A 25,922-nucleotide genomic window follows, 5' to 3' on the forward strand; every position below is an offset into this window, starting at 1 on the left:
GGATATCTGGAAGGTGTATACGGAAACGAAAGTGGTAGTAGCCACCGTAGGTAACTACCTCCGCATTTTCATGCACTTACACGTGTTCGAGTTTCCTTTCAGATTTACGCTCTATGAGGTCATCAGCTTGCCGCGCCCCATCGGCAATGCCACGCTAGGTGCTCAGTTTGAGCCCCTTCCCCCATTTCTCGCCGTGGCCGGTGACAGGCAGGCTTTTGTGGAATTGTCGGTGTCCGACTCTGCCCGCTGTGTGACTTCCCCTACGTCCATCTGCCCAATCAGCCGAGCAGTAAATAGGAAACACCGGGAGTCAAGTTGCGCAATGGCGCTGTTTCTGAAGGACGAGGTGCGAAGCCGCCTTCACTGCAAAACTAAGCTTTCGCCCTGGAGAGGCCAACAAACGGTGTATCTAGGTCACCGTAGGTGGGGTTATTCCACGACGCAAGAGACGACTATAACGTTCACCTGTCCACACGAACGCGGGAGACCGAACACCGTTATTAAGAAGGAAGCATTTGATGTTTTCGAGGTACCAATGTCGTGTTCAGCACACACGGACGATTGGATTTTTCAAGCGAGCTTCAGAAAAAATGTCAAACATGCACTCAGCAACAACACTCTACCGACTATGACGCAGCCCGAAAATTTGGTTCCACTTCTATCGTAGACTGCCGAAGAGGAAACTTCATCGCCCGGCGAAAAAAATGGTGCGCCTAACAAGCTCCTACTATCGCGCCGCGCTAAGTTTCAGAGCCGTATTTCACTCATGGGTGAACACTTGCGCGTGATTGAAGAAGAAGAGAAAGCAAGAGTGGCTATGGAGGTCGACCGCACCGTCGGGCTCCGTTATCCCTACGAAATAGTTGTCGCGATAGTCGGGTTGTTGCTGGGCTTTGGGATATTGCTATTTTTCAGCTGGCGTGGATATCAGTTGTCGCACGCCAGCGTTACCCAACGCATAGTCGAACTAGAAGGCCGACTAGCTGTACACGAGGCTGACGTAGAAGGGCGACTGTAATTCGACCCTCCAAATACAGAAAAACTCTGTTTAGTCTCGCTTCGTGTCGTCATTATTATGTTTACCCCTTTTATTCCCTTATATGTAGTCTGCCCGATATTTGTTGTGTAGTTTTCCTGCTGTTAGAGGTACTGTGTTGCATTTGTTTCATTTACGTTATTTGGGTCTAGGCCTACACCCGTCTAGTTTCTGCTCGCGGGACAATGCGATCGGGACGAGTCGCAGGCTGAGGAGGGGGATGTAGCGAATGGTTTCTTGCTAGCTCGAGAAATACGAGAGTGGCGTGGGAGAGAGCTTCAACGCCCCTTCTCACCCTCCGTTATAGCTGTAACGGGGAGACTCACCATCCGTCGGGAATGGTCGTCTTTCTCCATCCGATTGCTTTAGCCTTGGATGGGCGGAAGATGCGAACGATGAAAAACCCGGGCAGGGTAGTCAGGCAGTTGGTAGTCTGGTCAGTCGTGAGTTAGTCGTGTTAGTGTACCTTCTTTAGCTTGTGCGTTTCGGCCCTTAGTGTAAGCAGTTTTTCCCTTTTTATGTTAACCTTTTAGTGCTATGCCTTGTGTAGTTGGCCGTGTTGGTTAAAACCCTCAAATAAACAGTTACTCCCGTGATCGCTCGTTACAATATACTCGCGGGGTCTTATGTTCGAGCCTTGCCTCAGCGGTAGCTGATATACGTCGGTATATATATTTCTTATTCAATAATCTTATGAATTATAATTGCAACACTGCGGCAAACCATAGTTTCAATTTACTATCTTTTATTTCGTTTATGTCTGCATGCTCTATTTTATTCTCGTATTTAAACCCTTTCATTATAGAGAAAGCTAGCCAGCATATATGCAATTCTACTTGTTTATTCATAGCGTAAAGATAGGAAGTATAATGTGAAGGGGGGGGGGGAAATTGTTGGAGATAGCGCTCCATACTAAGTGGAATAAGCATATTGCTACTTGGGGTGGGAGTAAATAGGGAGGTTTTCTTTTGGTGGTCCGAGTTTTTTCCTTTTACGATGACTTAATTGTGGATGGTGGTGGGGTCGCGCCTCTGCCGTTTCCGACCTGTGTCCCACAGGTCAGGCGACCAGTTGAAAAGAGGGGGGTGACGCTTCGCGGTATCCAAGTCCAGAATGAGCTTGAGGTTGTTGACAGCTCCTCCCCAATCCTCTGCGAACAAATCAGCATTCAATTTGCGTGTGAGCGCGGCAGTCCGTTCTTCGACACGGCGCTCGTAGCGTTGACGCTCGCGGTCCCACGACTCCATGTCGTCGAGCTCTGGGGATTGAGGCGCCTGGCTAGCGACGTTGGTGGATTTTTCCGGCACTGGAGTTCAATCGTCGTAGATCGGGATGGAAACCATTGGCGCCATTACTTGTTCGGCCTGCTCGCCAGCACTTAGCCACTCGGAAGCTGCCTGGGATTGCTGGTTGGCAGAGTTAGCGCACGGGTCCATTTTACGGAAGTTACATTTGGAGCACGATTTGGGTGGACTTGACTAAACAAGTGTCAAAAAGGTTGTGAAGTCCCTTTGAAATTTCTTGCTGTTAAATACACGTCGTTCGTTATGTGATCGTTGACTTTGTTTCGGAAAAACGCTTCTAATTTCTATAACGCATTGGTAGTCTTCGATTTCTTTGCGGGCGTCCGGTAGCATTTTGGGGTGGCAATTCTTCAGGCTGATCGATGGCTGGCGCCACCTGTCGGGCCCCAGATTTCAAATTTATGGTAACTACATTGTTTTCGGGAATTTGTGTTGGATTATGACGGTTCAACAATATATCAGCTTCGATTGAGTTATCGTCAACCGAATCATGTATATCTTGAATTTCGTCGTTGAGGCATAATTGTTGTTTACTGTTAGCGTTGGCGTCCATTTTCTTTTCTGCCATTTCCAATTCCACGGTTTCCAATTCCACATTTTCCGCATCCAATATTTTTAGTGGACTTTTTTCCATATCCACGTTTTCCGATTCGCTTGTTGTTAGCTCCATATCTTCCGCGTTTTCCGATGTTTGGGTGGAAATCGATTTACGAAATCGATTTTCGAACTTCGAAGGCGTCTCGATAGGGGGACAATGTTCGTCTTTCCATAACATTGTTTCGTACAGGGGTTTTAGATACTTTTAAGCAAGACAGGCAATCTGCGTATTGGTGAACACGTCTCGGCCTATATTTTAATTCATAATTCGTTGCGGCCAATAGTATAGCCCATCTTCCTAATCTACCATTATTATCCTTTTGTTCTTTAAGCCATTGCAAGGGACGGGGGTCACTGATAATTTCAAAAGGTTTATCCAATAGGTAATGCCTAAAATGCTTGATGGCATCTACGACTGCTAAGGCTTCCTTCTCTGTCGTACTATAATTCGATTCTGCTCTTGTTAACTGTCTACTGGAGTAGGCTATGGGGTGTTCCTGGCCATTTTGAATGTGGGATAGCGCTGCTCCAATGCCGTAATCGCAGGCATCGGTGAAAAGGATAAATTTTTCATTGAAATTGGGGTAAGCAAGAACTGGTGGCGTTACTAGAGAATTGCGCAATTTCTCGAAAGCAACTTGTTCCTCGGGTCCCCAACTAAAAGGCTTCCTGCTAAGATCTTTATGAGTTTAACGAGTTAATGGTTTGGCAATTGATCCAAAATCCTGAATAAATCTTCTGTAGTATCCAGCTATTCCGAGAAATGATCTGACTTCATCGACTGAAATAGGTGTTTTATAATTGACTATTTTATCAATTTTGCTTGGATCAGGCTTAATACCCTCGGTCGATATTACGTGACCTAGATAATTTACTGAGCGTTTAATAAACTGGCATTTCTTGAGCTTTAACTTTAGATTGGCATCCCGTAATAATTCAAAAACTTCTCGAATATCACGTAAATGATCTTCGAAAGTGTCGGACAAGATTATAACATCATCAAAATAAACTAATGCTTTACTTCCTAAAACGTCTTTCAGTACGTAATTCATTAGCCGTTGGAATGTGGCAGGTGCATTGCACAAGCCAAATGCCATACGTTTAAATTCGTAGAGGTTGTTTTCTACCACAAACGCTGTTTTTTCGATAGCTGGATCATCAATTTGAATTTGCCAATAGCCTGGAGCTTAATCGAGGGTTGTGAAAAACTTCTTTCCATATAATTTGTCCAATGTTTCGTCTATCCTAGGCATAGGGAATGAATCTTTTTTCGTAACACTATTTAATTTCCTATAATCAACACAAAATCTTACTTCTCCACACTTCTTTTCTACTAAAACCACAGGTGAAGCCCATGGAGAATACGAATATTGGATTACATCTGCATCAAGCATTTCTTGAATTTTAACATCTAATAATTTCCTTTGGTTATTTGTTACTCTGTATGGGCGTTGTCGAATGGGGCCTCGTCCTTGTGTATCAATCGTATGTTTTATAAGGTTGGTGTTTCCTAATTCTGAATCTTTGGACGCGAACAAGTCGTGAAAGTCATCTAATAATTTTGAGAGCGTTGCTTGAAATTCGGAGTCGACTTCTGTGATTAAAATTGGCTCAGCTACTAGTTTAGATTATTATTATCTTCTAATTCTGCGAAAGAAATTTTTCTGATAACATTCCCAATTATTTCAATTACACTTAATTTAGTATTTCTCGGAAATTTGATTTGATGTAGCGAATGATTTTCGACCAAAATTTTATAAGTTCCATCTCCCGATACATTTCCGATAAATTCTTCGATATAAATGCCTGCTGGCAGATCTTTTGCTGGGGTAAATATAAATGCTGTATCTAGTGGGACATACGGAAATGAATCTTTCATTTGCGCGGCAACTACTATCGACTTCTGACGAAATAGCGCCGTCTTTTTTACCGTAGTAACTGCCATGTCGGGTACCTCAGTGATGGCTGATCCCTGCTCATCCCTCGTTAGGTAAATGCTCCTGGCTTCTCCGTCAAGCCAAAATCCGTGCTTCTGGATCGCATCCCATCCAAGGATACAGTCCTCAGAAACACCATTAGTAACAATAAATTCTTGCTCAAAAACTGTATCTCCGTATCGTACGGGTAAAATAACTCTTCCCAGCGTATGTAATTTCTTCTCCCCTACATCACATAAATCGAAGTCAAGCTGACTGCAGATCGCCTGACCTCTAGGGGGTAACTTATTAAATAATTTCTCGTGGATAATACTTTAAGACGCGCCTGTATCAAATAATGCTTGTAACGGGATCTGAAAAATTTTCAATGGAATTCTAGGGGTCGATTCATTCGTAATAGTGGTTAATTTTGCGACTTGTCGGGATTTAATATGAGGCTCGTTATCAACTGACCCGAAGCTACAGTTGATAGCTACTGGTTTCCCTGGTGTTGAGGGGGCCCTGGAATATTAGGCCTTTGTGAATTCCTATATTTTGGACAAATATTAGACTTATGCCCAATTTCTCGACAGGAATAGCAGATTGGAGGCTGGGCTTGTTCCAGAGTGTGACGCTGAAATTGACGACAACTGGACTGAGTGTGACCGCGGTAACCACAAAAATTACACGTTATGATCTGCTGATCTGACCTGTTATTATTATTATTGCTAGGTGGCCTCGAGAAAGAGGACGCAACTGGCGTCGGTCTGTTTGGAAATCGAGATGGTTGGTGTTGGTAAGGGTTAGGATTAAAATGATTATTATTATAATTATTACTGGGACGATGCTGGGGAGGCCCCCAGTTTCTGTCTTGATTAGCGTTATTCGATTGGAATGAAACTTGTTTCCTATAAGGAGTGCCTGGTGTAGCCGGAGAGTAATCTTTCCTATCTTGCTTGCGTCGTTTAACAGCCTGTGTGAGTTCGTGAAGAACATCCTTAATCTTATCTTTATCCGACTTTGGATTGTCCCCTTGCTTATGGCTATGGCGAATATTGACAACGGCACTGCCTACAATTTCTTTCTGGACACTTAACATCTGCTTAAGTTCTTTTAATTCCGAATGTTTTATGCTAAATGACTCGTCAATTGCCATAACAAATTCATGCTTCTCATTGTCTGTTTCCAAGGCTTCCAGCCGAACGGCGTAAACGCGAGTTGCTGCCACGAGCTCGTGAAAATCTTTGAATTTCTTATATCTGACCTTAGCTTGCAATTTTGAATCCAATCCTTCGATAAATTTCTGCGTGAGAATAACTGCGAAATATATTTCCATATAACCATCAGGATATGCCTTTTTAAAAAATTCCTGTAGACGATGAGCATAATCTACAATTTTTTCTCCAGGTTTACGTTTAGCTTTATTGAATTTCTTAATGTATACATCAACATTTTCATCCCCTTGAAAGTGATCGAGCAAAGCCGTTTTAATGGGACCATAGTCGTATGGATGTTTTTTAATTAAGGTTTGTATGAGTGAAAAAGCTTTATCTGTTAATTTTGCACGCATCATCTGAATAATTTTCCCTTCAGACCATCCTGCCCCATCAACTATACTCTCAAAAGATTCTAGCCAAGAGTCTAAGCGAGAAATTGCACTACCGAAAAAGGTAGGAAGTAATTGCAATCGTGAAAAGGTGAAAAGCCATGTTGTTGGTAAAAAAAGTTATAGGAGAGTTTGGAGCTCTGTGATGGTGAGATTGCGTGGTGCCCGGAATGCGGTTCGAAACTGGCCGGGATTCGCCAATATTGTTGTCGGTCAGTGGTATCGACGGTTTCGGAATCGTAGTCGTTCTGTCTGGCGCTTGTCTATCTGCTGTGATGATGTCGGACAAGTTGGGGTGATCTCCAGCTCGTCCTGGGTTTCCAGAATGGACGATAGCAACTGTTTCAATTGTTTGGCAGTCTGGGTCAGGACGTGTTTGATGATGGTCGATAGTTGCTTGTGGCACGGTATTGCCACTCTCCGGAAGTGGGTCAATCTGTTTCCGAGCAGTATCAGTTCGGGTAACAGTGATTCCAAGCTGGTGATTGATTGTAGTTCCCTTAGGAACGAGAGTAGGTTTAGTATGGCCATGAGAAGAGTCAGCTGGAAGTCCAACAAGGTTTTCTCCAGGTGGATCGACAATTCGCCTCTCCTCCTCGCTGACTTGCGTCGTCGCCCTCGGCACAAAGCCGAAGAGGGTCGTGTCCTTCGCTGGTACAAGCGTCTGCAGTTCCTCTATGCTGTACGTTTGTCATAACAGGAACGTCGTAAACTGCCTCGCATACGTCGTAAAGGACGTCATCAACTCGGACGCTTGTTGATCCGCCTTCCGTGACGTCCGCTTTATCCGCCCGCTGGCCCTCACTTCTTGAATCGCGGCTACGTATCTCAGGAATATCGTTGGCGTCTCTACGTCTGTCAGCAACTGCGCTTTGCCCAGGGGCGGCTTCTCAGCCCGAAATCGTTCAGTAGCCGGTTCAGCTGGTCCCAAATTTTCGGGTGGTGCAACTGGCAGTCCAACAACCTCTCCTTCAGGCACTTGAGTGCTAATATCAGGGACGGAATCGGACTCGACGGCGTCGGAAACACTTTGGATGGATTGTTCTGGATTTCGTGGTATCGGTGATGGAGACTCAAGTTGAGGTGATCGTCCATTCACTGGGCTTTTCTTTTGGAAGAAGCTTAAAAGAGTACTCGAGAGAAGACTAGCCTTTGATTCGCTTTTCGTAGGTGATTTTGGAGGAGAAAGACGAGAAAAGAACTTAGCATAAACCGATCATGGACGTTGAGTGGCTGCAGCAGTAGATTTAGCATGCGTACCAGTTGTTTTAGGGGTGGGTTTAACGAACGGAGCCACTTCCTCATAAGCAGGATTCGTCCGTAATTTACTTAACTGAGTATTATCCGTCTGCACTTTAGGGTTCGAAACGGGATAAGCCGATTTCTAAACGGCTTCAGTTTCTGCTTCTGACGCTTTACAGCCCTGAACTTTGTCTAGCGTGGACGAAGGGCGATCGGATAGATTCTCAAAATCAACTAACTTAGCAACCGTTTCGTCGGAGATTTGTACCACTGGCGTTAGGGGAACAAGGGGGTTGCTTACAGGCGTGCGAGGTATCTTAGGTCCGCCATAAATAACATCATCCGTCATTGTGGTTGAGTTCGAGAAACCGCTGCCACCATAATGTAAAGCATCTTCCCGTGTGGGAAGACTGACTCTGCGGAGTTAAGACAATAAAAGATATTGAACTCAGAGGCGTTTTACCCACAATGACGTATGCGTTTATTGTAAGCTAAGACATAAGAATTAAAAAGACAAGAGAGCAAAAGATAAGAAGAAACATTCAGGAAAACAAGTTAAAAGAGGGGATAATTTAACAGGGTCTTACCGTCAACTCACGAGTGAAAGAATGGAAGATAAACGACACAAGGCGAACCTGGAATTCAGCTTCCACACGAGCGGTACACAACAAGAGTTCAGATAGGCAAGAGTTGACAATCAACGTCCGGAATAGCTCAGGACGAGAACAAGTTTTTTCTCAAATGTTTAGTTAAGGAAACATTAAGTAAGGTACAATACTACTCAATAAAGCGAGGAAGATTGACTTAAGGCAACTACTTGGCACGGCTGCAACTACTTGTCTGATTTCCGTCAACTGCTAGATTTATCACGAAACTTTGCATATTGCAAAAGTAGCGTGACTGGGCGGAGCTTGTGCATTCACGCGGCAGACAATTAAAAGATGCCGTTCGACGTGGTGTGATGTTGAGGGCGTATCGTCTGCGTGAGTCAGCTGCAGGTGTTCATTTGGGTCAGCTGCACTGCGTATATGGTGTTGCAATTGCCATGTCCAGACTTGTGTTTACTACTTAAGCAAAAGCGAGAAAAGTTAAAGTAATATATTCGGCTTCGTTACACTTGCCATGTCCAGACTTATGTTTACTACTGAAGCAAAAGCGAGAAAAAGTTAAAGTATTACATTCGGCTTAGTTACATCACTCCCGGCGGCGTGAGATTTCGTCCCGTAATCAGAGTTAATGCATCGGAATCGATTCGGGGGCTGTAGGTCTTGGATCATCGGAAGGACGGCAGCATACAACCCAGATGAAGGTAAAAAGACCGGAGGCGTAACATATGCACAGGAAGAGAAGCACCAAGAGACATAATATGCCAATGAAGAAGTAATTCTGGATGGTCCCCCATCAAGATGTATAAGTTCCAACGCTAGCCGACGTCACCAGAACATTCGATGTACTGTATTTGTGACGTAACGTAAATTCGGGTGGAGGATGCTCGTTTATCGCTGCGACTATATCGGTCATAATGTTCATATGGTTCAGCATATTATCAGTATAAGCCGGGTTACTTCGATGTTCATAGACGAAGAACTCGACATCTTCATATCGATAGGAATGCGCAAGTGTCTGTTCCGGTAACACAATATTTGCTTCAATTGGCATCCAGGTGTAGTTACGGAAGGCATAAGGTTTGTCATTAAAATTAACAAAACCATTAGTCCAGTAGCAGGGGGAATATTTCACAAGTTCCCATCCGTCGAGATTAATCGTGTAATTTTGAAACTTCGGTTGTGGTCCGCAAGGTGTCAGTATGGTCTCGAATATAACGTTCAATGATTTGCATTGTAATCAGTACAGCGGTTTTCCCAAAGGCTTGTAATTTAGTGCATTGTGGTAAATTTAGCTGTGAAGCTGCCAACCATCCGTTATATTGAGCAGTTGTAACGGCTCTTTCGTGTTTGGCCTTGCGAGCTTCACATTGCATTAGTCTTATTTGTCTTGCCAATTCATTTTCATGATCAGTAAGTTGCCTCGAATATATTGTATATTTGCGGGTACGCTTAAATTTTCGTCGTTAGATGTCGCCGGAGTCTCCAAAGCCACTGTTAAATTTTCCATGATGGCCGCCGTCGAAACGGTGAGTTTTGGTTGGCCGATGATCTCAAACGACGAAGTTCTATTGGTGCATTCGTTTTGCAGGGAGGCACAGCGTTTTATACGAGCTAAATAGAAACCGAGTTGTTTGGCATCGTCTTTTAGTCTGAAAGTTTTTTCGTCTCCCGCTAATCGAACCAATGTGCCTATTCCATCTTCCACCAATCGGGTATTCATTTTAGTTTTTTAAGTGTAGGTTTTGTCCCAAATCAGTGTTAAATGATTATGTGACCGATTTCCAGTGGTAGCAGAAGCTGTTCCGATAGGTGTCGCAAAGTCTCCGTCTTCATGTTGCTGGAAAAGTTGGATTTTCTCGAGAACGCAATTTATAATTTCAGAATCGATTGTTTGTAACCAATATACAAAAATGTCAGGTTCGCGATCAAATACATATTTATCGTCCGAAATAGTCATACGATTATCATCACATCGTTTTATGGCTTATCATCTCGTTGCACACGGCGGGTGAAGTATCAATTGAAATTTTATCCGGCACTATCACTAATTGACCGAAAAAGTTCATTGTGATGTGGCGTATATTCTTCCATCTTGCGCAAATAATTATAAGCAAGGAAATTTAGCCGCGGCACGTTCTTCACTATAAATCGCATATTTCACTGTAACGGCCTTGTTATCAGGTGTGATCGGTTGAGAATTAGCATTGGAGAATTGTAGAATTCCCATCTTCGATGGCTCTGAACAGTCACATACAGTTGTTTCAAATGCCTGTGGGTGTAACCCGTAAAGGCATAGCAACAGTATGAATGGAATCGGTGACATTTTCTATAGATGAAAACATATAGTGAACATCGCAATCAAGTTAAGCAGCGTAACATATCGATAAAAGTATTTCATAACATCATGTGGGTTTCTTAAAACTAGTTAGGGAAATATAAAGGAAGGTAATATAATAAGCAAAAGCGGAAAAGTATATATGATGGCAATTGGAAAGGTCAACGATCTTCCGTTGGCCTTTCAACAGTTGCCGATGATCGCGAGCGAGTAAAAATACGCATATAGGGTATGCAAAAACACGCTTTGTCTGGAATAAGAGTAAATATTTTTATGTAGTGACTGGTGTCTTTGGAAAGAAGAAAGAATACTCTCAATGATGCAAAAGAAAAATAGAGAAAATAACTTACAGTGCGGCTCCACTTATAGGACCACCCATTTATCGGACCAAACCGGTTATCGGACCGAGGTCAGACTCGCACACTTAGTAGGGGAGGGAGCGCCACTAGGGTGGATTTAATGAAGCATTTTTTAGAACCGGGGTGAGCCAAGAGCGGTCTATATGAAGATGTCCCTTCATTGAAAGAGAAGTTGCTTAAATATGGATGCGTTGCGGTAGATGCCATGATATCCGATCAAACATTATATGACTTCGTTTCAAAAACTAAAGAAAATTTGTTTTAATTAAATGCGTATGTTAAACACAAATTTATTATTTGTCAGCATTGATAAACTTAATTTTTCTTTAAACAATTTTACGCTATTCTGTTTAACTTCGCTTACGTTTGGTGTGTGTTTAAAGTAAAGGTTTCAAATGTAGATCCTTTAATTTTTATTTTTTTATACTATTATTCGTTTCTGTAAGTTAATTCAATTATTATAAAGCTTATCTAGATAGGTGAGTACAGAGAACCAGTGGATACGAGCGGAGCATTAGCCATTATTACGAATGAGCGCGACGAGATGGCGCTGACCGCAGTCGAGCCGCTTTTCGGACCATCCGCTTATCGGACCACTGCATAGGGTGGTCCGATAAGTGGAGCCGTACTGTATCATTTAGGCAGGAGAATAAGAAGATGCATGTTACAAATTTAACAACGGGGAAAAACACAGGTCAATTTTCATTTGAGTTACAACAAAGGGCGGATACAGACAGGGTAAAAGGCAAGTGAAACACGAGCAAGGAGAAAAAAGGCGCGCTTGGTGGGCTTGGAGGGTGCATTTTCCTAAGCTCAACAAAACACGTGACACTGGTGCTAATAGTTCAATGACAGAGCGTTCAGCTGTGATGCTGGAAGTCTGAGGTTCGAATCCTCAGCAGGACTAGATAACTCATCCATCAATAATGGTGTTCACTACGCAAAAGGTTACAATTCATTATTTAAAGAAAAAGAAAGGACGCGAAATCTAGCTTTTATTTGCGCCAATTTATTTGAGTCCAACACATGAGAAAGAATAGGGGGGAGAAATAAAATGTCGCAAAAAGGGAACAAGCCTATGGGGGGAGAAAGAAAAAACGGCTCGGTCGAGACAAGGGACATTTGTCTCCGGCACAAGAGATTGGGGTAAAATAGGCGTATTGCTAGCGAAAAACAAAATCTGGGGAGTTTATGGCTTTTGTTTTGTTCATATGCGCGAAGGACGAAAGGGAGGGAGAAAAATAGAACCTAAGTGAAAAGAGAGAGAATCCAGAAGCTGGGAAGGAAAAGGAGAAAGAAAGGGAGCTCAGCAAGGGGGTTTAGAAAAATCTTTATCACAGGGTAGAAAACTAACGCTGGAGTATATTTTCTATGCGCAACTATAGGGAGAGCCCTTTCCCCCTATTTTTTCATTTTTTTCTCTAACTTAAGATGGAATGCGGAGTAGTCGCTAGGAATAAAAGCTGGAGTAAATATTGTTATTAGCGCGATGTATTGTTAGGGAGCAACATATGACAAACACAAGGGGATAATTGGAATACAAGACTGGAATAGTATTTAATTTTCTTCCAGCGGCGTGTTGGGGCGGCGGGTTTCAGGATCCAAACTGAGAATCGAAGTAAACATTTCGGTTGCCTCGCGCCATTCTCCTTGCTCGATCACCTGGACGAGTTCTTCCGTCCGAGTTCTTGTTACACGAGCTATTCCTCAGCGGTTTTGAAGATGGTACTGGAGATCCGCCAATCTTGTTCGGAATGGGCACCGGTTGTCGAGGGCTGCCCATACGGCCCGGCTTTTTTCCTCCTTTGTCGAAGTAGTGCTGGTAGCTTCCATCACTACCACGGAATTTCCGGTGTTGATACCGCGGCAAACTCGCTTAGAGTGGTGTAACGGCAGTCTCCGTGAATGGTCTTCGGCCATCTTGCGAAGTTGTTGAACCACCGTTTGGCAGCTGTAGTAGTGCTGACGATCGGCAGCGTCGATGAATCGAGAGTGGAGGTTCAGCGTTCAAGACGCGTTGACTTATATAGTCAAACCTCCCATTTGTAGTTTTCGGCTTCTCTTATTATTTTTGTTAAAAAGTCCGAGTTTAACACTAAGTCTCTTGAGGCGTCCCTCGATTGTTTCAACAGGTGTCAGTTTTCTTTGACGTTGTCGTGAGGGGAATTGTTTATTGCTGTGTAGGGTCGGATAGCGTTCTTCCAAGGGCGCACCACGGTTCGTTTTTCTTCCATTTTTTTACAGTTAGTTTTACTACTGTTTATTAATTGTTGATAGGGAAAGAATAAAAAGTGAAAGAAGAAATGACGAAGTGTAGTGCTTCTACAAGTGAGTATGGTTAATTATGCATAAATTGTGGATATCAACTTATGAGGGATTCGAAATATGGGCGTTGACTGTGTGGCATAATGTTACAGCTTCTGACTGCGACTCGGGAGTCTTAGTTTCGAATCACGCCGTGACCTTGATTAGAAATTTACTGGTAGGTTCCTCGGGAGTTAGTGAGGTAAACTATTCCCTAACTACTGAACTGTGGTTTGGTTATCATTAAATATTTTAAGCTTTATTTATCCTGTTTCGAACTTAGAATTACACTTGTTAATGAAATCAGTATGGTAAATGACTAAATGGCTGGTTAGTATAGCCCTCGACCACGGCTCGAGAGCTCTCAATTTGGAGCCTCGCCTCAGCCGTTGCTGATATACATCAAATAAATGTTTTCTTTTCTTTTGGTATTAAAAAAAATTATAGTTGTAAAATGGCGGCAAAAATACAGATCATAATCTTTCTGCTACCTTTCATTTCCTTTTCTATTTGAGTGTTTTCAGTGCGATGACGTCCTCTTTTACTCTTGTATCTTAAATTTGCCTACAATGAATATTTAAAGGAGGACACGACGTTGTCATGTTGCCTCCGATACGGAGAAATAAAACTAAACGCAGCGCTGTTACTCACAATGTCGCGTATAAGTAAGCACGAGACAATACGTGTTTGATAGAATAATCGTGTATTAAAATACCACAAGTAGTCAATCGAATGAACAGGTCGGAGGCGAGGGCCTGCTATTACGTATCTATTACTCGGGCATACACTACTAAGGAACAACTAAGACAAGTAGCGAATATTACTAAGGAGGGGACTTACGCTTCAGCTTATGAGGATGAGGTAGCGGCTCGGAAGGATGTTGAGGTACACACGATAGCTCTCTCAAGGGACGACTAACTACTGCGAGTTGCCGATGGCTTTTTATATGTTAGCCATCGACTGTGAGAGCCATACGGCACAGTGTTAAAGGATAGGCGGCAATATCGGGCGGTATCGGGCGATTTTGGGCGCCATGGAGAGGTATAGGCGGGCAAATTCGGACGGTATCGAACGAATTTGGACGATAGTTAAAATTCGGTTGGACGGTTTTAGGCCATTTCGGCCAATCTCAGACCAACCAAAAGAAATCTATTTTTAGCTGACGTGCCGGGACATGTCTTCTTTATTTTTTATATTTTTATGGGACTTTTTAAAACTAGGTTAGTAAATGAAGGCTTTAAGTAAAAAGGCTACAGGTATAAAATTCTAGTCTATTTGAAAAAGGAAGTAAGAAGAGGCTTGCTAGACGATTCGTTACAAATAGCTGATGTAATTTATGCATTCTACTGCGTTTATTTTTGTAGCGTTAAGATAGTGGATATAATGCGAAGGGGAAAAATTTTAGGGGTAGAGTTCTATACTATGGGGAATACATTGCTAAAGGGAGTAAATAAAAGTTTTTTTCTGTCGGTGGTCCTTTTCCGTTCCTTTTCTTTTCTCGTTGTCTTCAATGGTGAAGGTTGGGGTCGTGCCTCTGACGTTTTCTACCTGTGTCACACAGGTCTGGTGTCCAGTTGAAGGGAGGGGGATGGCGTTTTGCTGGATCTAGGTCTAAGATCAATTTCAGGGTGTTCACAGTTCCTCCCCAATCTTCGGAGAAGAGATCAACGTTGAGTTTACGAGTCATTGCGGCGGTCCTTTCTTCGATGCGGCGCTCGTAATGCTGCCGCTCAATCTCCCACGATTCCTGGCTGTCTGGTTCCGGGGAAAGCGGCGTCTGGCTAACGACGTTGACCGTTTTTTCCGGTACTGGGGTCCACTCGTAAATTGGAATGGCAACCATCGGTGCCATTACTTTTTCTGCCTGTTCGTTGGCACTGAGCCACTCAGTGGCTGATGGATTCTGATGGCTGCTGGAGTTAGCGCTAAAAATCCTAGCACTGTTTGGCGGGTCTGAACCCAACAAGTGTAGGAAACGTTGTGAAGCTTCTTTGAAATTTCTTGCTGTTAAATACATATCGGGTACGTTATGTGACCGTTTGAATTGTTTAAACATAACCGTTCTAATTTCTATAACGTATAGGTAGTCTTCGATTTCTTCGCGGGCGTCCGGTTGCATTTGGGGGTGTCAATTCGTCTGCTTGATTGACGGCAGGCGCCACCTGTCGAGCCTCAGACTCCAAATTTATGGCAACTACATTGTTTTCGGGAATTGGTGTAGTTTTATGTTGATTTTTAAACATGTCATCAGCGATTGATTTATCACCGTCTGAATCATGTGTTTTTCCAGTTTCGTTTTCAATGTTGTTTATTGTTTTGATCGGCGTCCATTTGCATTTAAGCTGGTTCCAATTCCGCGGTTTCAGATTCCACATTTTCCACATCCACTCTTTATGAATGTTCATTTGCCGGAATTAGGTTTTCTGATTCCCTCACTTCCAATTCCACATTTTCCACTTCACTTATTTTTGGCTCCGTATGTTCCGCAATTTTCATCGTTTGGGTCGAAATCGATCATCATATGACGCACCGATGGGTGGATATCTAGCCTTTTACAAAACTTATTTGAAAGTCAAGAATCATTATTATTGTCCAAATATAAGGAAAGATATCAAAGAATATTGTCAAGCTTGTGAGCTATGCATTGCCAACACGTCGTCAACTTATAGAGCATTATTGCATTTTCATGGAAATAGCAAAAGCCCGTTTTCAAGTTATAGGAATGGACTTTTTGGGTCCTATTACGCCAGCTTCGCCTACTGGAAACCGTTATATTTTAGTTATTACAGATTATTTTGGCCGATGGGTAGAAGCTGTTGCATTGAAAGATCAAACTGCGCAGACGACAGTAGAATGTGTATATTGTCACACTCGACTTTACTTTATAAAAGATTTGTATTGATCTTTAACAGAAAATACAAAACATATCAGAAATGAAGAACAACTACGCGTTTTTACTTACCTTGAACGTGAAGAGAACTAGGAAAGTGTGGGAGAACTCGAAGAGTACGGGAGAACTTGAGACCTAACTCAGGGCTAAAAATGTATGGGCTTTTATACCCTCGTGAAGGATATACGCCCCATCTCTAGGGTTACATGAGTTCTAGGGATAACTATCTTTTACCAAATTATCGGCGTGTTGCAGCATCTTTTCAAGAGAAGCTGTATTGTACGCAAGTTAAACGTTGGGTGTCACGACTTTTCAGAAATGACAACCACGTCACTATTTTCCCCTCGCGACAATATAAAACAATTATAGTTAGGCATGGTATGCCTAAAGCTATTCTTTCAGATCGTGTAACCAATTTCACGTCGAAATTTTTTCGATATTTTTGGAAGAAATTAAAAATTGATCAGAGACTAGCACTGCTTATTGCAATAATCAAGACCCAGTCACGTCTGACGCGACTGGGGGATTAAGACACACACAATACTGACGACGGTCAGGTTAATTTCTTAAAACTAATACTCTGGTTCGGATGGGTGGTACATAATTATGTTTGTTATGATCCGTCAGCCAGTCACGTAGGCTACCCGGATATGAAAAGGACGACGTTTAGGAAAAATAGGAAGAATAAGAGAGTGACAGTACTGATTGCCGGAGAAATAGGACCTGGAGAAATAGGACCTGGAGAAATAGGACCCGGAGATTTAGGACCCCAAAATAGGACCTGGAGAAATAGGACCCGGAGAATTAGGACCCAATCTTCAAACATATTTAGAAGGGTCCTATTTCTCCATCATAAGGGTCCTATTTCTCCTTAGTATTGGTCCTATTTCTCCATGGGAAATAGCCCTAATGCCCGCTGTTATAAAGGAAGAACCGGATGGCTTATATAGTTTTCCGCACTCCAAACCACGTTATCAATTGCTCTTGCAATCAGTCCATCATAACTTTTTTGTTAAAAATTATTTTTGTATTTTTTTTGCACGATTACACGCATTATCTATTGCTTTACACAGCTCATGTATAAAAGTTATATTTATTTTTACACAGTGTTTGATTTTTTGCCCTTGACCTTTCGTTAGTGGCGTTCGCAGTCCTGGTATCGCTCTCCTCCCCCTCCCCCGGCTGATGTCCTTATTCCATGGGAGTTACCGGGGGCGAGGAGGTGACTTCCCTGAAATACCCCTTAATACACTGATAAATGAGAAAAAAATTATATGTAGGTAATTTAAGATAGATACATTTTATAATAAAAAAAATACTCTTTGCCACAAAACCACAGATAAATACCTATACGGTCAGAACGAAAATAATGCGTTCCGCGGGGCTTTAGGTGGGTGCAGGAAACGAATATGTTAACATAAAGACTAGCTTATTATTAATAACTTTTGATAAATAATGTTTATAGGATTAATAATACAATTTTTAACTAAATATCGCTTGAAGCAAGGACAAAAGGAGGACTACTATAATTCATTCTTGATTCAAATACTATTTATTTCATCATAAAATTTTCAGTGTTTATCAGTTACAAAGATTCCAACAATTATATTAAAATCAAACCCTACTGCTATAACTATACCAGGCTGTGAAAGCTGCCTGTTATGTAGGGTAGGAACGCTTTTCACCAAAGCAATGAATGATTTTGGTCTTTTCCTTTCTCTTTTCCTGTTCTTCGATACGTTCAACCCACTTCTTTTCCGTTTGTAATTTTGATTTCATCCTGTTTCTTAATTGGTTTGGTAAGCAATTCGACATTGTCTTTTGCCCATATTACCTTTAGTATACAGAAAAGTAAAATTATTTGATGATATAAATTTTTTTTTGTCAAATGAAAGTTACCTTAACATCTTCAACTCTTTGCCGAGCACCTTCCCGTTGCTGTTTCTCTTCAACGCTTCTTGCCTTCTCAACTTCTCCTTCGCTTTCCAAGAATATCAATTTTTCTTTGACTTTTTTTCATGTTTATGATTGACGCGTTTGGACCTCAAGTGTATCTTTTTTTCAAAATGGTTGAGAGTTGATTGATGATTTGCTGATAACCATGCGGCCTTCACTGTAAGAATTGGTTTTGGCAGCGTACTGGTAGATCAGGAATTTCTGTTTTGACACACTCTGTAAGATCAGAGGTTAATGTCATTGATGCTGCCCTTGTGGCTTATGCAAGTTTTACAATTTTGGACCTCATCCTGTTATGTTTCCTGTTTAGTTTCTTCTTCTCAAACTTATCTAACCTCCGTTTAAGTTGGGTTTTCATTTTATTAGTCTTGCTTTTCCCCTGAAATTATATGGCATAAGCTGGCTGGCCTTCCTTAAATAAAAAGATTAGCACATCCATATGAATTGTGAGTATATTTGCAGTATTTTTACTTTCTCTTACTTGAGGAAAAAACGGAAATTTAACCCTGAAAACTTAGCTGCTAAACATTCTTTGTGATCTTCAGGATTGGTAGAACGATTACTGGTGTCAATTTTTAGTTAGAACTATTGCAGTCAACACCAACCATGTTACTATCGAGATCTTAAGGTGTAGAAACTGTGAGTTGGAATATTGATCAATAAGCAAGAATTGTAAAGGTCTTCAGAGGAGAGTTTGATCATCGCGTTTCATCAGGCTCTTGATTTTTTGGTTCCATTTTCTTAAACTTTGTTTAGACGATACTTTCAAGCACTTGTTTTCCTTTTGCTATTTGCCAAACTGCCTGTTAAGTGATAACCATTAAAATCAATCATTGTATACCTTGGTGCCTTATTACGCACCTTGCTACTCCTTCGGCATTATCACACATCACTCCGTAGATAAAACTTTACAAATCTAGCCTATTTTTATTTTCGTTAGGCAATAACATTTTCAATCATAATCTGCACGCCAAAAAATGCCACAAACAATGGCGTCTGCTGGAAAGCTGTTATTTAGGCTCAACTAGTGATCAAAGCCTCCACCTGGGGGCAGTATAAGCAGAAGAAGCATCCAAAAAAATCGTGGGAAGGGTAGTACAAATTGCTGCGACAGCAGCCCATGTTATTTTTCTAATGGGGATGACGAACCAGTAGCATTTATCTATGGCAAAATATTGTGTGTAACCATTTGTTGATTTATATGGCAACGTTGTACTACAAGCAGACGATTTGGTATGTAGCTACTCTCAATCACGTAAGTTTACCAACTTGTAAATATTGTTGTTAATAGAAATTAATGCTGCTATTTTGCAATAAAGTATGACTAGAATGTGGAAGTGACCGACATGCCTGTAACCTCAAGTGTTAATGATATAACCCAAGATGCAAACATCAGGGAGCCTTTGGTAAGGCCTAGTCCCAAACAGATGCTTTCCTTCACAAAAGTGGTTTATCATAGCAAGTGAGTATTAGATTTGGCAGTATCAATTATTCTACAGTCGTGGTAAGTATACTTAAATTAAGAGGTTTATAACAGGAACTCATTTTTTGAACAATATTGTTTATGACAGTGGATCAATGGTATTGAATTATCCAATCCTTCGAGAGGCCATTTGCCTATTGACGTAAACATTACCGACAATTTGAAATTTTGACACTTAAACTGGATCACTGTAGCTGTTAACAGGTATGGTAGTTAAGTTGAATTTGTTTATATTGGTAACTAACTATAACTCTGTTTATTCAGACACTCTCAAGCCATGGACCATCCGTCAGGGTAATTGGCATAGAGTCAAAGAATATTTTCAGTTACCGAATGAAATTTAAATGCAGATATAACTCTGAACAACAGCTTTAATTGTATTATTACACCTAATATGCTCTTTTTATTTTTTTCCTTTCTGCAGGCTATTGTGAGCAACAATATAATTTTGCTTATGAATATGTTTTGTTTACTTAAACAGTTGCGATTTTAATAATTACATGCATTTTCAGGAAAAAATGAACATACATTAGAAGAATATATAGATAACTGCATTGCGTTGTTTATGGAAGAGGAGGAATCATGCTTGGTGACAAATGAATCGGAAATTAGTACAAGTACAGATGGACTTTCTATCATCTGTAGGCGGATGATGAAGCGGATATAAACAAGGGATCATTTGTGGTTTACGGTTTATATTGAAAAGGTATGACGGGGTTGAGGAAATACCTGAGCATAGAGTTTTCCCCCGAGAATACGATATTATGCGGTGAGCAACAAAGGGACAACGCAGTGGACAGGTGATGCATGTGGCGCAATGGCTCCTCCTTCAAAAACATGAACAGTATAAATAGAAGTGTTGGTTCCTGAAAAGGTAATAGTCTTTGTTTTAGTCTTGCGCTACTATCATGGCTCCATCTAATAATCGTTGTTCCCGCTGCGATACTGCTGTTTCCGTTAAGAACCAATTCTGTTGCTGTCTTGTGTGTCAAGTCCCAGTCCATCGGGCCTGTTGCGGAGTGATTTTTCATAGAGGTGTTTCACCTACCTGGAAAGAATTCTCTAGCAGCTATCATTGTGCTAAGTGCACTGGTATTGAAGATGATAAAGTTGAAGGTGCCCGTGAGGAAGCCGATGCTAGTGGTGTAGAACATGCCAGTGAAGCGGCGGCCGGTCCTAGGTCTTGCGTGGAAGTTGATGGTGTAATTACCGGGCGTCCGAAGAGAAATTTGAAGCGCAGGGAGATCCTTGACCCTTCACATGTCGCAAAAAGGCGCAAGAATGAACCTGTTGCTGCGGATAAGGATGACCCACCACACTCTTCCCCCCGAATCACACCAACTCGCCGCCTTTCTCCATTAGTAAATTTAATTTCTCCTATTTTTCTATTGACCTCTGTACTTAGGTCTCCTCCTGGTACTCCACCTGTTGCCCCACCACGCCGTAGACGACATGGCCAAGTCCGCAGAGCTGATCCGTTGCTTCCGATTCCAGTCTCTCCTACTCAAACAACCGTTCTTAGGCGAGCTCATGAGAGTGACGGTATTCGGCCTGAACCGCCTGTGGAACCAATTGAGTCCATACTCGAGGTAAATTTCATTTGCTAATCTAATAGTATTGCTTTTCATCAGAACTTTTCCCTTTTACAGAAATCTTCATTTGAAGTGCCAACGGAACCAATTTTCAAGATTCACAAGGAAGGTTCAAACAAGGGAAAGGTTAAGCTAACCAATGGATTGGGTAATTAATTTTAATCATTTTTCCGTCAAAAAACAACTTAACCTTTTTCTCTTTCAAAGGTTATTGCTTTACGAAGATAAGGGTCAGCGGGAAACTGTTTACTTGGCGCTGCAGTTCACGTTCTGCTAAGGACCCTTGCAAAGCAACAGTGACCCAAAAAATTTACAATTCCATCGATTTCTTTGATCACTATGACCAGCAAGATTTCCAGGAAAAGCCACACAACACCGCCGGAGTTAATCACAACCATCCACCAGATTACGGAAACCACAGGAGGGTAAGCATAAATTTAAAATAAAAACTAAGAATGAATTGTCTGATTAAAAATTTATTACATTAGGTTTCAATCTTCAAAAATGCTAAAAAGACATGTATGACGGAAAAATTCAAAGCGCCGAGCCAAATCATAATCGAAGAGATAAAAAATAAATCGGGAATTGCAGGGAGGGAAATGCCTGACATCGATAATGCTACTCGAAGCTTACGGTAATTACTGAATTATTAATAAAATAACTTACCTTAATACTTTTTTTCATGCAGATACCAACGATCGAAATGTTTGCCACCCAATCCTAGAAAGGATGACCCATTTTTTGACGTACAAGAGGCATTCTTCCCTCCCGATTTCTATCAATGAGCGGTCTTTGCTGGAACTGGAAACCAGAGAACACGCCACCTGCTATTTTTTACCTCTGTCATGAAAAGACAATTAGAGGATTGTAAGACGTGGTTCATAGACGCTACCTTTCACTTCATCCAGGATCCTATTAAACAGGTAAGATTTATATTATGAGCTTTCTGTTTTGCGTTTGTACTAATCTTTGTTACACCTAGCTTTTCTCCATAAACGGCTTCATAAAAAACGAGAAGGGAGATCTGAAGCAGGTGCCACTACTCTTCTGCTGCACGACCAGTCGGCGGGCGGTTGATTATATTTCAGTTTTTGAGAAGATTAAGGTATTGTACATTTAAAAGCTTATTTATCATCTGTTTTAGACAATTTATAAGTAACGTGTACCTTACCTTCAGGACTTTATCCCACTCCCGAGAGTTGAGCGAATCGTTACCGACTTCGAAAGGGCCATTTTTGTCGCCGTCCGAAAGCTTTATGGAAATTGCATTCATCAAGGATGTAACTTCCATTGGTGCCAAGCCATCGTTAAGAAGCTTCGCGATATAAAGCTTACGGCAGCGTATAACAAAAAGGGGCCCAATCCTATTCGAGATTTTGTATTTCGTTTGCTCTGCCCTGCCTATCTTCCAGGTAACAATGATTTTCTATTAAATCAATGTGTTGAATATTTGTTTAACTATTATTTTACTTTTTAGCTGAGAAGATCCCTTCCGTATTTGACACTTTGCGGAACTCAGCACCGCCGGAATTGGAAAGACTCCTGGAATACATGGACAAGAACTGGGTTCGAGGTCGGTTTTGGATTCCAGAGAACTGGTCGTGTTTCAATCTGCTCCTGCGAACCAACAACGATTGTGAAGGGTTACACCACATGTGGAATAAGGTACTAAAAATTACAAGCACAATAAAGAAGATACTTAGCATTCTTTTTTCCCAGTTAGCAGGCGGCCCTAACTTACCCTTGTATAAGATGACGATGGTACTACAGCAGCTTTGTGACGACGTTAAAATTACCCAGAAACTCCTTTCTCACAACAAGATTAAAGCGCATCGGAAAAATGAAACCAACACCAAGAACTCGATCCTGTTTACGCTCTGGTCTCGCTACCAAGCGAATGAAGTAATTAAGCCTGTTCAAAGTAAAAAAAACAACAAAAATTAACAATTTCCTCTTTTTCCAGTTATCCAGCCATGAGCTACTTGAAGAATTGGTTCGAGAGCTCCGAAGTTCCTTCCCCACCCCACATAGCACATCTCTGCCGTCGGATGTCCGACTGTGATCCGAACATCCGTTAGATATCCTGCGCCATATCGGGTTGTTCCATGGATGTCCGTCGGCTATTAGAATTTGAAGCCCGGTGGAGGTGCCAAAACAAGATCCTGAGGACGTCCCTGCAACAGCAAAGAAGAGTTTCAATTTTTTTTCTTTTTTCTAAATAAACGTTGTTAAAAAAAGAGAATTTAAACCATGTTTTAAATCGATATCGAAAAGACCTCTTAGGTTTTGATTCAACTTGAAAAAGCTTTGTTAAAGATCACCATACGTAAAAATGATGTTATATAATTGAACGGTCGTTGAAAAAAATTATTTGATTAAAAATTAGACCATGGCGAATGAAATGACAAAATGTTAAACATATTACATAATACATTGTACATTGCAATATATTTATCTCATCAAATCTTATTTAATTTTCAACATACGTTACAATAATAATTTTAATTTTCAATTATTTTTTAATTAAATAATTACAATTCCTAACATTATTCATCTGATTTGTGTCAAAACTAGATTAAAATACCTTATCTCCTCGTTCATCCTACAAAGGTAGATAATGCCGTTACCAATAAACCAATCTTAATAATGATAAAAGTAAATACATTCGGCAATTGCTCGAAGTGCCAAAATTCCTGACTGTTTTTATCTCCCAATCCACACAGAAAAGTGTCTCCTTCAGAACGATAAAGGAACAGGTAACAAATTGTCTTTAAAAACATTTGCTAAAACGTCAAAAATTGTTTGTGTTAAAATGGGGAAGATAGGTAACCATTTACGGCCAAGAACCCCATCAATACCTTAAAGAAGAGCACGTAAAGTGTTTGCTGAAACGTACATGTTAATGAAACTGTCTGTTGGACTCACCAATTGTGTAGAGTTGAAATTTCTCCCTCACTGTGGGCTCATTTTGGCTCGGGGAGCCACAACCTCAATAGAAAAATATAAAAATCATTTGGAAGATAGCAATGGTAAATAATCCCATTCATCTCTAAGTATAAATTGTCGAACTCTGATATCTAAATATAAGAAAAATGTAACGTTAACCAAAATAAATTACAGTAAATGTAAACTTGCCTGATATTCTTCTGATGTCTCACTCGAGCAGACGTTACTTTAACAATCGCCAACTGAATTCAAATTTAGCATTGAGAGGTAACCCAATGTTAATAAATAATTCACAATTATCATCTAAAACGGACTTTAAACACTTACTGTAATGTTTAAACTATATCCTTGTAAAAAACTCCTTCAATAATCAAGTTATTATATAAAAAGATTTTTGAGATGAAACCATTCCCCGGTGTTTAGGGAAAGACTACTGAAATGATAAATAATGGTAGTTTCGACATTCCAATTTTCGCATGCTGATTCAGCATTTCAGCTAGTCATCGTTTAGTTGTTCGTGGTGTAGTTTATCGTCTGTGGTGTTTATGTGCTACGTCTGGAGTTTTCGTGTAACATTAAGTGAATTTCGCGTTTGGAACTTTTTTCGTTAGCAACTAGTGCTTCTGTTACTCTGTGGGCTACTACCGTCTTCCCATTTTGTCTGTGCTGTGCCGTTCCGGATTACTTTCAGTGCCTATGTGCTTCTCTCGATGCTGTCCAGCGGCCTGCTCTGTTCCTCTCCAGCTGCGTAGTCTTCCTACTGAGGCCCCTCACTGTAGATTATTAAAATGGATCAGTTTTTTATTTGTCTTCCAAACTTGAAAGTTACATGTTGTATCTTATATGTCGGTATATGTCAATACAAAGAAATTTCTCACCATAATTCCATCGTTGTGTTACATTATTTATTTTTCATACTTTACTTTAGCCAGGAATGCTTAAACAAAGGTATTTCCATAATTCTCACATGTTCAGAGCATGTTCTTTTCCCGTCCAACAGGACTTCCCTCGGATATCAATCGGCATATTCCCGGGAGGTCTTCTAATATTCCGTCTGCATCCGATGGACATCCAACCAGGAGGTCGGGCAGTTCCACGGATGTTCGTAAGATGTCATCGTTATCCAAATAGGATATACCACGGATGTCCGTGGGACCGAATTGTGCTATGTGGGACAGTTGTTCAAGACCATCCTCTGAACCTCAATGATGACAACATTGATGAATTGGATATTGTAAGGACTCTCAATAAGCTTTAAGCTCAATAATGTAAGAACCTCGACAAACGTTAAGTTCAATAAATAATTAGATGATCTGAGTTATAGCCCTTTGTTGCTGCTACCCCCTCTACCTTCCCCCACTGACTATTTTTGTCTCTTGTTTCGTCTTAAATCACCCTTTTGACGCATAATGGGGGGGTCATCGACAGGGCATAAATCAGCTGACCTCGCTTCTCGCGTAACACGCTGGTTCTGTTCGACGACCCCACGCAACTTAGCGTTCCCACGGAGAGTTGGCGTCATCAAGCCACCGCACGGTATAAAACCCACGCCGGAGTTATGCTCAAGGGTCAGTCTTCACTTAGTTGCCCAAGTGCAGTAGTCATAGAAATAGTTCCTCAGTTTTCTTTTGCCTTGTTCCGAGTATTGTGTAACCCCGTATTGTCAAAGTGCAATAAACTGTGACGCAGCGCTATTACCGACGTGTTTTCTATTTCCTCCTTACCAACGTTCCGTCGAGCCGACGATC

At 41.3% G+C, this 25,922-nt stretch overlaps 1 protein-coding gene and 1 pseudogene across 1 annotated transcript in view; one reads left to right on the plus strand and one right to left on the minus strand.

Moving 5' to 3' along the window:
• The first annotated feature begins 17,224 nt into the window (after nt 1-17,224).
• Nucleotides 17,225-25,922, plus strand: part of LOC130702833 (large ribosomal subunit protein mL52-like) — a 56,814-nt gene continuing 48,116 nt past the window's right edge. Inside the window, exon 1 of the mRNA XM_057524448.1 lies at nt 17,225-17,228. The gene's annotated coding sequence lies outside the window, so the exon portion shown is untranslated. The remainder of the gene's footprint in view (nt 17,229-25,922) is intronic.
• On the minus strand, nt 17,857-18,511 carry LOC130703079 (uncharacterized; annotated as a pseudogene).

Source organism: Daphnia carinata, chromosome 5 (genome assembly GCF_022539665.2).
Source record: "Daphnia carinata strain CSIRO-1 chromosome 5, CSIRO_AGI_Dcar_HiC_V3, whole genome shotgun sequence".
In the NCBI taxonomy this organism is placed as follows: domain Eukaryota; kingdom Metazoa; phylum Arthropoda; class Branchiopoda; order Diplostraca; family Daphniidae; genus Daphnia; species Daphnia carinata.